Source organism: Neophocaena asiaeorientalis, unplaced genomic scaffold (genome assembly GCF_003031525.2).
Source record: "Neophocaena asiaeorientalis asiaeorientalis breed wild unplaced genomic scaffold, Neophocaena_asiaeorientalis_V1.1 scaffold50, whole genome shotgun sequence".
NCBI lineage: Eukaryota > Metazoa > Chordata > Mammalia > Artiodactyla > Phocoenidae > Neophocaena > Neophocaena asiaeorientalis.
In genome coordinates, this window is record NW_020172717.1 from 1,078,985 (window position 1) to 1,097,379 (window position 18,395).

The 18,395-nt window shown below is 34.1% G+C and overlaps 1 protein-coding gene across 1 annotated transcript in view; it reads left to right on the top strand.

Moving 5' to 3' along the window:
* The window catches only part of RSRC1 (arginine and serine rich coiled-coil 1), a 433,291-nt gene that overhangs the window by 90,313 nt on the left and 324,583 nt on the right, over nucleotides 1-18,395 (top strand). The gene's annotated exons all lie outside the window — the stretch shown is intronic.

Sequence of the window (18,395 nt, forward strand, 5' to 3'; positions counted from 1 at the left end):
ATAAATTTTTTCAAACATTTTTGCCTTTTTTAAAAAAAAAAAAAAAAAAAAAAAAGAAAAGAAAAGAAAAGAAAGGAAAAAAGAAAATGCTGGGATTTTGATTGGGATTTTATTGATTCTGTAAGTCAATATAGAGAGAATTGACATCTGATTCTCTTTTTATGTGGGTCAAAAGTTTGTTCATTTAATTTAATTTTTCAGGTTTTTTCACAGGGGGTTGTTTCTAACACCTTATCTTTTTGATATCATAGATTCTGCTGTGATGCTACCTTTCCCGTTCTTGATAGTATTTATGTAGGGCTTCTCTCTATTTTTATTGATCAGTCTCACCAAGGATTCATCAATTTTCTTTTGGTTTTACTGACCTTTCTCTTGTTTATTTTCTAATCATTAATTTTGGCTTGAATTATTATTTTCTTCCTCTCTCCTTTGAATTTAATTTGCTGTTCGTTTTTTAATAAATTCTTGAGATGGATGCTTAAATTCTTTTTAAAAAATATATCCATTTAAAGCTGTACATTTTTCTCTAAGAACAACTTTAACTGTATCCCATAAATTTCAGGTACTATCATTATAATTTAATTAAGCATATTTTCTTATCTCTATTGTGATGTCTTCTTTGATCCATGGGTTTTTTAAAAGTGCATTTTGCAATTTCTATACATAAAGCTTTTTTTTCTTTATCTTTCTGTTATTGTTTTCTAGCATAATTTTATTTTGGTCCTTTACTCAGAGAACATATTCTGAACACTTTCAATCCTTTGACATGCACTGAGACTGCTTTATGGTCTAACGTATGGCCAATTTTTGTAAATGTTATGTATGTATCTTAAAGGAGTGTGTATATTTCTAGTTATTAGTAGAATTGTTTTCTATATACTGATTAGGTCAAATTTGTTAATTTTGTTCAAATATTCTATTACCTTACTGGTCATTTTGTCCATTTGTTCTCAGTTACTGAGAATTATGTGTTACATCTTCTTGCTTTATATTAATGTATCTTGAGGCATGTATTATTATACATGCCAACAAATATAGAATTGTAATTATCTTAAGATTTTTCTCATTATCAAATGTCTGTCTTCTGTTGTAGGAAACGTTTTGGCCTTAAAATCTAGTTTGTCTGATATGAATATTTTGGTTAGTGTTTGCCTGGTAGATCATTTCCTATCCTTATACTATCAAACTTTCTGTGCCCTTGTGTTTTATATGTGTTTCTTGGAAGCAACATTTCATTTTGTTTTTTTTTTCCATTGCTTGGTTTTTAATTGGAATTCTAGCCCTTTATCTGTAGTAACTTTGCAAAGTTTTCTCCCAATTTGAGTCAAACTGTCTTCTATCTAGAATTTTGGTCATAATCCGAGAGCCTTTTCCTATACCCTGGTTATAGGAGAATTCACCCATGTGCTCTTCTAGTACTTTTTTGAGTTTTATTTTTACATTTAAATCTCTGATTCATTTGGAGTTTCTTCCCTGCATATGGTGTGACGAATATATCTAATTTTATTTTTCTTCCAAATAATCATGCAGTTACCCCTAAATCATTTTTTTAAAGACTGTCTTTACTGCAGTGGTTATCACCTTTATCATATACTAGATTTGTTGTGTAGTTGGGTATATTTCTGGACTTTCTGTTCTATTCCTTTTGTTTGTCTGCGTATTCATGTGCTGGTACAAGTTCGTTCTAATTATAGAGGCTTTGTAACACGTTTTAATATATAGTAGGTCTATTCCCCCTTGAGAATTCTTTGTTTTTTACTGTCCTAGCTATTCTTGGATATTTATTTTTCCATATCTATTTCAGGTTCAGCTGTTTAGGTCCATAAAAGTGCTCATTGGAATTTTTACTGGGATTGCATTAAATTTGTAAAATAGCTTAAAAAACTGACACCTTGATGAAGCTGAGATGGCCTGATGGATGACAAGGAATGTCTTACCATTTGTTTCAGGTTACTCATGTGTGTTTCATGAGTGCTTTACAGTTTTGTTTTTTTTTTTAATTAGATTTTGAACATTTTTTTGTTATGTCATTCCTCAATATTTATGTTTTAAATTGCTGTTGCAAACTGGAGTTTTTACTCATTATGCCTTCTTACTGGCTATTTGCACGTACCAATGCTATTGATTTTTTTTAATAGATCTTTATTGGAGTATAATTGCTTCACGATACTGTGTTAGTTTCTGTTGTGCAACAAAGTGAATCAGCCATATGCATACATATATCCCCATATCCCCTCCCTCTTGAGCCTCTCTCCCACCCTCCCTATCCCACCTTTCTAGGTCAAAGCACCAAGCATATTAATTTTATATCCTGAATTATTTTTGAGATGAGCTGTTCCCTTGATGAATTTTTTTTAAATTCTTTTTGAATGGTTTAATTTATATTTTTTCTCTAGGGTTTTCAAGGATAATATCTGCAAATAGAGATAGTTTTATTTCCATTTCATATCCCTCTTATTGTTTTGTCTAGTCCAGTTGCACTGACTAGTACTTCCAGAATAATATGTCTATGTAGTTTTTTAAATTGAACATTTTATTTTGAGATAATTGTGGATTCGTATGCAGATGTAGTAAGTAATGGAGAGATCACATGTATCCTTTTTCCAGGTACCCCAATGGTAATATCTGTACTACAATATCAAAAGCAGAATACTGACAATGATACAGCCAAGATAGAGAACCATTATATCACCACAAGATTCCCTCATGTTGCTCAGTTTATTAGTCACATCCACTTTCTTTCCTTTTGCTTGTATCTGCTTCTTAAATCATGACAACCAATATGTTCTTCTTTTCTATGATACTTGTCATTTAAGCATGTTATGTAAATGGAATTGCACAATTTGGAAACTTTGGGATTGGCTTTTTTCATTTAGCATATTTCCCTGGCGATTCATCCTAGTTGTTGCATGCATCAATAATTTGTTCTGTTTATGGCTGGGTAGTATTCCATGGTATGGCTATACATCATTTGTTTAACTGTTTACCCATTATGTCTGAATTATTTACATGTTTTGGCTATTATGAAAAAAGTTGCTGTGATAATTCATGGAGAGATTTTTGTGTGAACATAAGCATTCATTTCTGTGGATAAATGCCCCAGAATACAGTTGTAAGATCATAGTAGCTGCATGTTTAATTTTGTAAGAAACTGACAAACTGTTTTCCATAGTGATTGTACCATTTTACATCCCAGCTAGTACTGTATGAGCCATCTAGTTTCTCTGTATCCTTGCCAGCATTTGAGGTTGTTACTTTTTTTTACTTAAGCCTTTCTGATAGGTATATAGTGATATTATGATTGTAATTTTAATTTCCCTAATGGTTAGTGATGTTGAACATCTTTTCATGTGTTTGTTAGCTGTATATTCTCTTTGGTGAAACTTCTGTTAATGTTTTTTGTTTGTTTTCTAATGAAATTTTTACTTTCTGTTTTAACAATTCTTTATATATTCTAGGTGTTAGTCCTTTGTCAGATATGTGGTTTGCAGATATTTTCCCCCAGTCTGTAGCTTGTCTCTTCATTCTCTTCACATGGTCTTTCATAGAGCAAAAGTTTTAAATTGTGACTATGTCCAGTTTATCAATTTTTCCTTCTATGGATTGTGTTTTTGGTATCAAATCTAAAAACTATTTGCCAAGCACTAGATTCTAAAGCCTTTTTCTATTATGTTTGCGTCTAGAAGTTTTACAGTTTTATGTTTTACATTTAAGTCTCTGATCTACTTTGAGTTAATCTTTGTATAAGGTATGAAGTGTAGGTCAGAGTTTTTTTTTTTTTTTCTTTTGCCATGTGTATTTTTAAAAGCTCCTCAGATGACTGATGAGTGGCCACAGTTGAGAATCATTGAAATAGATGATCAACAAAACCATTTCAGGTCCTGAAAGTTTATGAAATGCTCTTCTCAAAATGTATTGAGGAGCACTATATGTTAATTAGGACTCTAAGGACAAGGGAGCAAAATGAATTTGGTGAATGTGGCATAACAAGGAACTTTCTTGGAACTTAATTAGAGTCAGAATTCTGGATACATGAGAGAAACTCCTATCATCTGGGGGAATTGTCTGTATTTGGGAGTGTGTGATGGCAGAGTGATCCCAGAGTGGAGAAGATGCTGCAGATTACAGCTTTTTGTGTACTGAATTACTTTCTCAATTCCTTGCATAAGGTTGGGAATACATGCATTTTTTTGTTGAAAACTAATGATAAAAAGACTTCACTTTATTGAAACTTTATAAGTTCTTCTAGGTGTTCTAGTGTAAATAGTTTATAGTGTTATAACTTATCTGTTAGTTATACATATGGTATTTTATTAGGAAGAAGAGAAAATATCATTAATTTCTAATATTTAATTTAGACACATGGAATATAAATTAGATAACAAATATTTAAGTGAATTTATTAAGGAAAAAATTAAATAGTCATGCAAGATTAGATTGGAAGAAAGGGAAAAATTGAGAAAGTATATGAGTTTATTCATTTTTAACAAATATTTGTCTTTCTGACAGGTACAGTTCTAGGCACTTGGGATATGTCAGTAAATAAAAGAAATTGCTCTTGTAGAGCTTAATTTCTAGCAAGGAGGATCGTCAATGAACAATAAATATAATAAGTAAATTATATAGATATTAGGTTTAACGCAGTGAAAAAAAGAAAGACAGAACAAGGTGTGGGACATTGGGAGTTGTGCTGGTTGGGGAGAGGTTGGGTTTCAATGTTTAGCAAAGTGGAAAGGATAGAATTTAATGAAAAGATGACATTTTGGCAGAGATTTGAAGGAGATGATGGAGTGTGAGATGTCTGGCAAACAGTAAGACAGTGGGAAGAGCCGGTGCAAAGGCCATAAGGCAGGAAGGTATCTAGTATGTTTCTATATTTTGAATTTTGTAAGTTAATCACAAATCACTTACAAAGTTCATAATGTCAAACATATAACTGAGACTTAATGAACATAAGCTAATTTTATAAATACATTTTCTTACGGTGGTAGGGCAACTCCTCATCTGGGGTTCATATTGCCTTGTCAGAGGGCCTGAGATTATGAACTTTGTTTTAAATCCCTTCATAACACAGTTCTTCTTGATGTTCTGAACTCTGGCTTACTCAGGCCCAGACATGAGTACTTAAGGCAGTCCTAGGTTTCCTCAAACTCCCAGAGTTAATATTGTAGCCTGAGTGTAATGGAAAATACTTGGAGAATTTGTGTGGAAACCTTTTTTATTTTCAGCTTCTTTTTGCTCAAATTGAGTGTTTCACTTTCAGGGAAAGAGTGGTTCAAAGAATAATTAGGATTCCTTTTTTCTGATTTAATAAATTTTGAATACTATTCCTCCTTTAAGGATAGGTATTTCAGCTTTTATTTTTCATGAGTAGCAAGTGGTTTTTTTTTTTTTAAGGAAGTTCAAGCCCAGTTGTATTCTGTTTTTACTAATGACTTGAGGAATATCAATTATGACATCGTATACCAATGTGTATAGTAATGTAGTTATAGAGTGTGTTTTTAAATAGTAGGCTGTGTGGTCCCACACTATTCTGATTTGATGGTTCCCAGTATCTTGATTTTTAAGTCAATTCCATATTGTCCTATATTAAATTGTCAATTGTCTCTGCCTCCAATTCTGGCACTCCCTCCATGTTAATCTGTATTAATGCAGAAAAATGTAAGTAATTTAATGGGAAAATAGCTTACTTTCTACTTAATTATCTGTAAGAAAAGCTCTGTGTGATAATTTGAAGATTTTGAAAATATGTTTCAAGAGAATAAACTGGTTTTTATTTCTTATTATTTTCAAGGGAATAAACTGGGTTTTAATATTCTTTATTTTTTAACAAGTTAAAATGACACTTGCAAAGTTATTTTAAAAAATATGTAACCTCTTTTTCCCTTAATCAGTAGTGAAAAAGGAAATGAATGATGACTTGAAAAAAGAAATACCTTTGTATTATCTGTGTAAGTTGATCTTCTAGTGAACTTATGGTTATTCATTATAATATTGATTTAGTTAGGAAATTATGTTTTTGCTTGTCTTATTTAAAAAGGAAAATAAAATAGACATAATTATATATTGAAGCCATTTCTTTTTATCAAGGACCTTTGAAAACAAAAGGAATTATATAAAAGTAAAAAGTAAAATGATAATTTATAAGTTTGAGCCTAAAAATCTCTTTTTGGTTTTATTGTTTATAAAAAGCCACACATGCTAGGTACTATTGAGATGGGGTATCGCTTTTAGGTTTACATTTTTTTCTTGTTGATGCTGTTTCCAGTAGTATGCAATCAATTATTTATACTACATCTTGAACTTGAATTTGAGAATACCTTTATCAGATCACTTTGGAAACATGCAGGATAAAGATCCAGAGGGAAAACCAGGAAAATGTATGACTTTTGAATTTTCAATTAACTGTAGATGTCCTTTTACATTTCTATCTTGCCTTTGTTTCTTCTTGTATCTTGGAACAACACCTTAAAGACATAGACTCTGTCTCTTTCTAAAAAAATCTCCTTTGTTTCCTATTATACTGTTTACTGTGGGGAAGGGGAACCCCCACTAGGATTTTTTTTTTTTTTTTTTTTTGCATTACGCGGGCCTCTCACTGTTGTGGCCTCTCCCGTTGCGGAGCACAGGCTCCGGACGCACAGGCTCAGCGGCCATGGCTCACAGGCCCAGCTGCTCCGTGGCATGTGGGATCTTCCCGGACTGGGGCACAAACCCGTGTCCCCTGCATCGGCAGGCTGACTCTCAACCACTGTGCCACCAGGGAAGCCCTAGGATTATTTTTAAAGTACTGACACCAAATCAAGAAATAAACATACGCCTTGATTTCAGATATTCTTGCTTCTTGTACCTGAGCATACAATACAGTACAAAATACAATAATGCTGGTTGTATTTTCTTGATCCTGTTCTTAATTTTTTATTTATTTAGTTTTTGGCCGCGCTGCGTAGCTTGTGGGATCTTAGTTCCCTGACAAGGGATTGAACCTGGGCCCTCTGCAGTGAAAGCACCATGTCCTAACCACTGTACTGCCAGGGAATTCCCAGATCCTGTTTATAAAATATGGTGACCATTGAGATAAGTTTCATGCCCTAGGTGTCTTGCTTTCTTTGATATTACCATTAAATAAGCCTTTGTTTGGCAATTAAAATATTGACATAAGCAATTTAGAACTTTTTCACAGATTTGGAAGAGAAGCAGAAAACAAGGGAATTGGAAATCTACCTTAAAGGCAGCAGAGTGCAATCTGATTTGTAAACTCTCAGTCTGTCCCTCTTAAATTATGTTTCATGTAGTTGCACTGAATGAAATCTTGCAGCAAATTGCTTGAGGCTTTTTAAAAATAAGTTTTAAAAAACATTTTTAGTAAATAACTTAGAACTAAACTGTTTAGTGTCTTAAGTTCTTTCAGCTTTATAATAATAGAATTTGCTATTTAATAAAAGGATAGTAAGATTTTTCTTCCTATTAGTTTTTATATATTGTGAATAAGGAAGAAATCTTTTAAAGGAAATTTTAGTTTAAAAAACCTTTAATTATCGTGAGGTAGAGTGATCTGTATTTTTTCCTCTTTTATTTTTGAACATAAAATAATCATTATTAATGTTAATTATAAACACAAAGTTATCAGTTATATTTTACGATTATGTTTATTGCTTAAAAAATTTGATACAGGGATTCCACGAACACTTAAAAATTTTCATGTACAGATTTAACTTTTGCGAATTAGAAAGTCTGTTAATTGATATTTTTTTATTTCCAAAAATAGGATGACAAAATTAAAATCCATGTTTAATAATTTAAATTTGTGCAAAACAGCCTTATTTCAAATGAAAGAAAATTTTGAAGTTTAGTGTCTTTGATACCTAAATGGAATGCTACATTATTTAGCTAGGTGAAGAAAGTAAAATTTAAGGTCTTGGTTTACTCAGTTGAGAAGCAAGTACTTTCCTCTCTAACTCTCCCCAGCACATACAGGCAATGCAGGAATTTGCTTCATTGTTCTATTTTAGTTTGGAAAATTATCATTTTCTCTTACAAATATTATTGGTCTTTTAATTAAGGACGATTAAAAACACTTCAGGGACTTCCCTGGTGATGCAATGGTTAAGAATCTACCTGCCAATACAGGGGACATGGGTTTGAGCCCTGGTCTGGGAAGATCCCACAGGCCGCGGAGCAGCTGAGCCCATGCGCCACAATTACTGAGCCTGTGCTCTAGAGCCTGTGAGCCACAACTACTGAGCCCATGTGCCACAACCACTGAAGCCTGCACGCCTAGAGCCCGTGCTCCGCAACAGGGGAAACCACTGCAGTGAGAGGCCCGTGCACTGCAACGAAGAGTAGCCACCGCTTGCTGCAACTAGAGAAAGCCCGCACACAGCAATGACGATCCAATGCAGCCAAAAATAAATAAATTAAAAAATAAATTTATTAAAAGAAAACTTCACCTTTGAAAAAATACCTTATTTTTGTACACTTAAAACTTGAAATGATAAATATAGCCTACCAATGAAATTATTGGCCGGGCAAACATCATTTTCATTTTTTTAAATTATATATTCTACTTCTATATTTAAAGTGATTTTAGTGCTAATAAGAACTAACAAGTGTGATCTCATACTTATTATGGGCAACCATGAAAAACCTCATCCAAAAGTTATAAGGTTTAAAATATAATGCTGGTAGCTACCAGCTGCTAAAGAATTTCATTTGCTGATTGTATTCTTTTACTCCTTTGTAATTTAAATGTCTTTATTTAAAAAGTTTGACTTAAGGATATTGTAAAGTATATAGCATTTTAAGATTAGATGGTATCCAGAACATACAGTCCAATGAGTTAGTCCAATGTAATTGGAGGAATTATTAAATGACACTGACCTCATTTCCTTTAGAACAATGAAAATTAATAGTTTCACGTTTTATTAGGCTGATATTCCAGATGTAGTGTACATTTAATTAAGTGTAGTTTCCTTTTAGTTATGGTATGTGTATCTGTTTTTTGTCGCAAATTCTTTCTAGTTTTACAGTTTTCCACATGTTTTCTTTCACCATTTATGATTTTTTTCAAAGCAGAACTATAAGGATTTAAATCACTTTAGCATGCAGCAAAACAGTTCCCATTCAAACAATAAACGCCATTTTAAAAGCCTTTAGATCTTCTGTCACTTCATAAATATAAATGTATAAAAACGTTATGCAGTTGTAGTGCCCACCTGCTAATTAAATGCAGATTTTCTCAAACTTACTTAAAATCTGTCTGTTTGTTTCAACTCTGTCTCTGTTCAGAATACATATGGCCCTTGTGAAACTAATTATGCTTATGGAGCAGCTGTTAAATTTAGTGCAACTAATTTTATCCAATATTTTACATTTTAATTGATTACCTGTGAAGAAATTAGCAAATTAACACTTATTGTACAGTAAGTGAATGGTCTTTTATGGTTACTTTCAGATTTAACAAGTGAACCAAGCACTGATGGAATAAAGGCATTTCTAGGACTTTTAGACAGTAGGGTTATTGGTGGATCTTGATTATCTGGTGTGAAAATTTAGGAAGACTGATGAGTGATGCCAAGCATCTATGTGTTCTGTATCTTAAACATGAGCAGCAGATTGGAAAGTAATGGCTTTTTCACAGAATTTTGGTAACATATGGGCTTATCTGGATCTGAGAAGTCTTTGAAGATCTTTGAACTTGACTAAATGACTTAACCTTTGCCACAGTGGGTGGGTTATATGCTTTTTTAGCAGGGGAGGCATTGGCATTCTGCATATATATACATACATATATATATATTTGCTTTTTTTTCTTCCCAATTCTACCTTTTAATATCTTCTCTTAAAAATGGGGGGACTAGAGATGATGATTGGGCATTTTTGAAGATTGACATGAGAATTCCAAGATATTTAGTTGACTGGATCTGCTTATAATAAGGTGGGGTTAAATCTTTTGATAATGTTTTAGAAATGAATCTGTATAGATATTTATTTTCTTTTTTATAGGTTTTATTGGAAAATGATACTGCAGTCAGATCTTACTGGCAGTGGGCTGTAGTTGAAAGGACGTGGACAAATGTCGGTTCAGATTTCAGCTCTATCACACATTGGTTCTGTGGCCTCTGAACTTTTCAGAGTTCAGTATTCTCAAAGCAAAAACCAAACCAAACCAAACCAAAAAAATAACCCAACTTGCCTGCCCCCAAAGCAAGAAAAAAAATTCCCACCAAACACCAAAAGGTGATGACAGCAACAACTATATGTCTAAATACTCTGGAGAATTAAAAGAGATAAAATAGATGAATATAGCTGACATACTTCTTATCATGTAGAAGTCCTTAGTAATAATAGGGGCAAATATTGTGCCCTACAGCATTTTGCTAAAGAGATACACTAAACAAGTATATTATTTTGCATATTTTAGAGCATTAAATATCAAATAAATGCAGGATTGGCTTTGATTTTTATTTACCAGCTTTGAATTCTGATAATTCAGTTGTAAAACTTGATGCAAGTTTTAGGTCCAAGTAAGTATATCTGAAATTTTGATAAGAAAGATTCTTCTTCAGTTAGGACACTATGAATAGGGAATTACTGTGTCAGAAATATACAAACAAACCCTGTTTACAAACACTTGGTCTATAGCAACTAGAGGCTTCATCCTCTGCCCCTAGTGAGGACAGTTAACCTTGGTTTTGCAGTTTAAAACACTTGGCAACTTTACTGATCCAGATAGATTTCTCTAAAGTAGATGTAGGATCAAGTATTGACCAAAGCTGAAGAATATTAACCCACTTAATTTATCTTAGTTAAAATTCAGAATGTGTGTTTTTTCCCCCAAAGAAATAGCATTTTGTTGTTGGGTATATTTGAAATAGTCTTTTAATATAAGGTTTAAGGTATTTTCTGTCAATAGGCTTCTGTGAATTGGATTGAAAAGCCATAGTGATTTTTATGTGTTTCAAACAGCAGACTTATAAATGAAGTTTCAAATAATTTTTTTAGCCTTTGCATGGAGAATTTTAAGCATTCATTAAAACAGAGAATAGTATAATAAACCCTCATGTAGCCATGATCTATCTTCATCAGGTAGTATTTTGTCAATATCAAGGCTTGCTTTTAAGCTTTGTTATTAGGATGGATCCAGAATACCTTTACTCTATGGCTAATTTAGCTCCAGAATTAATAATTGACTCTATACAATATCATATGTACAAAGTGTCTCAACTCTGGCAGGTAGAACACTACTTCTCCCCAATGTGTTATTCTGGATTTCTGTTGCTGTCCAGTGTATTTTTCCCTGGTCCCTTGGAATTTCATTTCACATATTTGTAGACTGGAACTTGTCAAAGATCTAGAGAGCCTCTGCAGATTTCTGGATCCCTGTCTCTGTCCAACTTCCTTCAGTTTGGTATAATGCCTTACAAAGTCTAGCACCTTGGCTTCCTTGAAGGTCTGTCTCTGTCTCCCTAACTCAGCGAGTCTATGAAGCTTCATTAGAGTTCTCTCTCCTTGCTCTGTGGCTTGGAAACTTCCCCAAGGCAGTAAGCCGGCACAATCCTAGGGTTCCCTTTTTTATTTCCCTTTTCTTGGGGAATTACACTTCTGTGCTGCCAATTGTCCAATGTCTGACATAGTTGTTAAATATTTTGTTTTCTTTTCTACTTGTTTATGGCGGGAGGGCTATTCCCATGGCCTTTAACCCCTATGGGCAAAAGGCCATTTAACTGCAAAATCGATTATTTTATTTATGATTTCTGTATTTTTCTTTGTCATTTCCACCAGGGGTTTATCAATTTTACTAATCTTCTCTAAGAATTAACTTTGTCTTTCTTGATCTTCTGATTCATTATTTAAAAATTTTTTTTCTTTATTTCTTTCCTTTTACCTTCTTTGAGTATAGTTTTCTTTTTGTAGCTCCTTGAGATGGAAGCTTAGATTATTTATTTTAGCTTTTATTCTTTTCTAATATGTGTATTCAGTGCTACAAATTTTCCTCTTCACTGTACTTTAGCTATAGCCTACACATTTTTTTTTTTTTTTTTTTTTTTTAGCCTCTCAGTGTTGTGGCCTCTCCCATCACGGAGCACAGGCTCCGGACGTGCAGGCTCAGTGGCCATGGCTCATGGGGCCCAGCTGCTCCGTGGCATGTGGGATCTTCCCAGACCGGGGCATGAACCCGTGTTCCCTGCATCGGCAGGCGGACTCTCAACCACTGCGCCACCAGGGAAGCCCATAGCCTACACATTTTTGATGTGCCATATTTTAGTTTTCATTCAGTTTAAATAAAACTGTGACTTCATTTTTCCCATGGGTTATATAGAAATATGTTACTTAATTTCCAAACATTTGGAGGCTTTTCTAGTTGTCCTTTATTTTTCTTATTTTCTTCTCTGTAGTTAGAGAACACAATCTGAAAGACCTTTCAACTTTGAAATGTGTTGAGATTAGCTTTATGGCCCATCATAAGATTTATTTTAGGAAATATTACAGATACACTTGATTAAAAAGGTTAAATAGGTGAATTTAACCATTTGTTCTAATCTTCTATATCTTTACTTTTTTTTTTCCATTTAAAACCTGCTTATTTTATCAGTTACTAAGAGAGCTCAACAGACAGCTCTTGATTGTAGATTTGTCTGTTTTTCATCAAGTTCTACCAGCTTCTGCTTTATATATTTTGAGGCTCTGTAAATAAGTGTATGCAAATTCAGGATAGTTTTATATTCTTTTTGGAGTGACCTTTTCATGAAAGTCTCTATTTCTAGAAATATTTCTTACTTTGAAATGATGTTTCAGATCATGTATAATGTTGATGTAATTTCACCATCTTTTTGTTAGTGCTTGTATGATATCTTTTTCTTTTCTTTTACTTTCAAACTTTCTGTTTTTATATTTAACATGTTCATTTTGAAAGCTTGCTATAGTTTTTTTTTTTTCAGTCTGACAGTCTTTTTCCTTCAATTGTATCATTTAGTCTATTTATGTTTATTGATTCCTGTTATATTTGGATTTAAATCTTCCATCTTATTCTTTGTTTTCTATATATCTAATCCATTTTTTTCTTTTTTCTACTTTCTTACCTTCTTTGGACTACTTTTATTAGCTTGTTAGCTTACTTTCTTTTTTTGTTTTTATTGAAGTATAGATGAATTACAGTGTTGTGTTAATGACTGCTGTACAGTAAAGTGACTCAGTTATACATATATATATTTTTTCGTATTCTATTCCATTAGCATTTATCACAGGATATTGAATACAGTTCCCTGTGCTATACAGTAGGACCTTGTTGTTTATCCATTATATATAATATCAGTTTGCATCTGCTAATCCCAAACTCCCAATCCATCCCTCTCCCACCTCCCTAGCTTAGTTTCTTTTAATTTTGCTTTGAGTGCTTAACCTAGAAATTGTAGCATGTCCTTGACTTTAGTAAGTCTAACATAAATAAGTACTTTTGTCACTTTTTTTCTTGTAGTTTTGGTAGTTAAGGATAGCTTAACTAGGTGTAACATTGTGAGCACACGTTTTCCCCCTTGAGCTCCTCAAGGAAAATTAAAGCCATTTTTTTGTTGTGTATCTCACAGTTGAGCAGACTGATGCCAACTTGACTTTCTTTATATCAACTTGGTCAGTGTTCTTTTTCCTTTATCATTAATGTGCAGTAACTTCATCAGGATCTATCTCAGAGTTGATTGTGGTTAATCCATTTCCCCATATATACAGTGGATCCTTTCTACATGTAGATTCTTTTAGTTCCAAAAGTGTCTTTGGATTATGATTGTAATAGTTCTCTTACCTTGTGTTTTCTTCTTCTGGAGCCTTAGTGAGGTTTGATGTTCATTGTCTGCCTTGTCTATTACTTACTTCTTGTCCTTTCTACTACTTTTATTGTATTTAAAAAATTTTGGGGGGGACTTCCCTGGTGGCGCAATGGTTAAGAATCCACCTGCCAATGCAGGGGACACGTTTGATCCCCGGTCTGGGTATATCCCACATGCCACAGAGCATTGAAGCCCGTGTGCCACAACTACTGAGCCTGCGCTCTACAGCCCACAAGCCACAACTACTGAACCTGCGCACCTAGAGCCCGTGCTCTGCCACAAGAGAAGCCACCACAGTGAGAAGCCTGGGAACTGCAACGAAGAGAAACCCCCACTCAATTTACAATGTTGTGTTAGTTTCAGGTGTACAGCCAAGTGAAACAGTTATACATATATCCACTCTTTTTTAGATTCCTTTCCCATACAGGCCATTACAGAGTATTGAGTAGAGTTCCCTATGTTATACAGTAGGTCCTTATTAGTTACCTATTTTATATATAGTAATGTGTATATGTCAGTCTAAATCTCCCAATTTATCCCCCCCTGGTAACCATAACTTTGGTTTCTACATCTGTAACTCTGTTTCTGTTTTGTACATAAGTTCATTTATACCATTTTTTTAGATTCCACATATAAGTGATTTCATATGATATTTGTCTTTCTCTGTCTGACTTCACTCAGTGTGACAATCTCTAGGTCCATCCATGTTGCTGCAAGTGGCATTATTTCATTCTTTTTTATGGCTGAGTGATATTCTACTGTATATATGTACCACATTTTCTTTATCCATTCCTCTGTTGATGGACATTTAGGTTGCTTCCATGTCCTGACTATTGTGGATAGTGCTGCAGTGAACATTGGGGTACATGTCTCTTTTGAATTATGGTTTTCTCTGGATATATGCCCAGGAGTGGGATTGCTGGATCATATGGTAGCTCTATTTTTAGTTTTTTTTTTTTTTTTTTTATTTTTTATTTATTTATTTTTTGTGAGGTACACGGGCCTCTCACTGTCGTGGCCTCCCCCGCCGCGGAGCACAGGCTCCGGACGCGCAGGCCCAGCGGCCATGGCTCACGGGCCCAGCCGCTCCGCGGCACGTGGGATCCTCCCGGACCGGGGCACGAACCCATGTCCCCTGCATCGGCAGGCAGACTCTCAACCACTGCGCCACCATGGAAGCCCTATTTGTAGGTTTTTTTTTTTTATTTTTTTTATTTTTTATTTATTTATTTTTTTTGAGGTACACGGGCCTCTCACTGTCGTGGCCTCCCCCGCCGCGGAGCACAGGCTCCGGACGCGCAGGCCCAGCGGCCATGGCTCACGGGCCCAGCCGCTCCGCGGCACGTGGGATCCTCCCGGACCGGGGCACGAACCCATGTCCCCTGCATCGGCAGGCAGACTCTCAACCACTGCGCCACCAGGGAAGCCCTATTTGTAGGTTTTTAAGGAACCTCCATACTGTTCTCCATAGTGGCTGTACCAATTTACATTCCCACCAACAGAGCAAGAGGGTTCCCTTTTCTCCACACCCTCTCCAGCATTTATTGTTTGTAGATATTTTGATGATGGCCATTCTGACCAGCATAAGGTGATACCTCATTGTAGTTTTGATTTGCATTTCTGTAATAACTAGTGACGTTGAGCATCTTTTCATGTGTTTTTTAGTGATCTGTATGTCTTCTTTGGAGACATGTCTGTTTAGATCTTCTGCCCATTTTTTGATTGGGTTGTTTGTTATTTTGATATTGAGCTCAGTAATTTTGGAGATTAATCCTTTGTCTGTTGTTGCATTTGCAAATATTTTCTCCCATTCTGAGGGTTGTCTTTTTGTTTTGTTTATGGTTTCCTTTGCTGTGCAAAAGCTTTTAAGTTTCATTAGGTCCCATTTGTTTATTTTTAATTACTTTTTTTTAAAGTTTCTTTTTCTTGGCTCTTTTATCAGTAATGCCTATGTTTCTTATTATATGCTGTGTTTAATTAATGTTGGAATGTTATGTTATAGTCTCTTCTTCACTTTTTGTGTTGTGTATTTGTATCACCTGACAAATTTGGTTCCAACTTTGATTCATTTCTCATAGTTGCTTTGTATGGATGATAGATTCATTTTTATTTTTTTTGGCCACACAGTGCGGCTCTCAGGATCTTAGTTCCCTGGCCAGGGATTGAACCTGAGCCCTTGGCAGTGAGAGCTGGAGTCCTAACTACTGGTCTTCCAGGGAATTCCCTAGATTCTTTTTTGTTGTTGTTCATGATAATGTTCAGAATTTTCCTGGGTTGGCAGTAACAGACAATTCAATTGATGGACTGAAGGTTTTGGGTGACTTGCAAGATTTCTTGAATGACACTGCACTATTATTAATTCAGTGAGGTGGAGTTTCTTTAATAAATGGGAAACTATGGGAAAAGCCAGGTCTGTTTTCAGATCCTTTGATGTCATCTTGTTTTTACAGAGCCCTGAGCTTCAGCCCCTTGATTTTTAGTTTTCTTTTACCACCAAGCTACCAGTGGACACTTCCCTTTTCAAAAGTGTATCTCTGTCCTAGAGTGTAGGTCCTTTTAAAAAATCCCCCTTGTTGTTATGGTTTTAGTTCAATTTCGGTTGGGGACAAAAGTAGATGTGTGAGTTCAAAATGTCATCTTGACATAGAATCCATGTTAGTTTATTCAATGTAAGAATATTAAGTATAATTTTAATTGTAGTTTTATTTTATGGTAAATGTAGTCTTTATTTTATAGTACTCTACTTAAGAGACTATTTGAAGTATTGTAGTTATTGTTTTTGAAAGATAAAATATTAGGATATTTATTTTGATTACATGTGTTAGAACTTATTAGCCAATTAAGAAACTTGACAAATTGGTTTTTGAGGGCAGTAATTCATTTTATTCAGGGATGTTATGGTGATTCTTCCTATTCTGTAGATATTGAAAGCATTTATCTGGTATAATAGGACATCTTGCTGTCCATTTATTGCTTATATATTGTGTGTTCTAGAGTGCCACATTTTTTATCAAATGTTTCTTTGCTTATAATATATCTCCATATTGGCTTTGGTACTCTAGAGACTTCTAGAGTGATTTATCAGAAACATATTTATTTAAGGAATGAGGGAAAAATAACATTCTAAATTTTAGTATAGTTTCTTTGACTTTTTTGTTTGTCTGGTCAGAGTAGGAAATCTCTTTACTCTTTACTTTGTTCTTAGTGGAGAGCCTTCAAATATGTAATTAAATTTACTTAATAAAGTAAATGGGGTTGTTCATAGTCTAGGAAGTGAGTTTTACTCAGAATTGTTTGAAGTAATTCTCATGACTGAAAAGAAGTCAGCAGCTTAATTCATTTAAAATCTGTATTTGATTTTGTGGTCCTTTTTACAGCCTTTAATAATGTTGCAAAAACTGTGTTTTGGCTTTGCTATCTTTTCCCTATTTATTCTCTTCAGAGTCATTTTTTCCTTCTTATAGCCTATAAAGGAAGTTGAGGTCTACAATATGAGAATTGAAATAATCAATATTAAGACATTGCTGTGATATTTTAAAACTTATTACTTTCTTTCAATTTGACATCATGGGTAACTTAAATTATAGATCTGCTATTGCTGTCTAGGTCATTGAGCCACATCAGCAACATTTATAAAAGAATATTCCAGACTGGCATGTGTTGCTTGTATGGAGACATAATGAGCAGAATATTTTTGGAGAGTGGTAGGCATATGTTTTCAGTGGAATCTTTGTGTTAGGGAAAACCATGAGATGAGTTTGGAGATAATTGAGTTTATTTCAGGTATCAGGTAAGTTGGGAGGAGTAGAGATTAGGAAAGTAGTTGCTGTTGGGAGAGTGAGGCAGATAGTAATTGATAGAAGGCCTCTAATTGTGGTATTTAGCTTTGCTATGATGGTGATAGAGTGATCCTACTTTTTGGTTTCTCTGGGACAGAGCCAATTTAGGCCTGTTGTCCTTATGTTATAGTGCCTTCCTGGACTCTAAAAAAAAATCCCCTTTTATTTTCCAAAGGCTTGGATGATAGGTGATACGATTTCCATGTTAGTAGCAAACTGGTGAAGATCATGCATGTATTTGGCTGCTGAGGGTTTCCTGTGGAGAAGATGATAATCTTTAACCAAGATTATTATTATTTACCTTCCTATATAAAAGAAATATATTGAAATTTAAGTAATCCTTATGCCAGCCTTAAGATTTTAAAGGTCTATCAGAATCAGAATACTTCTCTTTACTGGATTAGCTGTGGTATGAGAGAAACATTTCATATTCTTTGAATCAGATTTTACTCATTCATTTAGATTAGCGCATCCCACAGTTACTTCTTTCTCATTGCCTGCCTACTCCCAAATCACCTGTCTGCTATCTCACAATTCACTGGTATTATTATTTAATCTTTATATTAACCCTGAAAGGTAGTTATTATCAACACTTTGTAGATGAGGAAACAGATGCCCAGAGAGGAAATAACTTGTTTGAGGACACCATTATATGAGAATTTCTTTATATTTTAACTTAATACTTCTGTAGCTTTGGATATATTAAGAGCATATACATTTAATTTTTAAGATA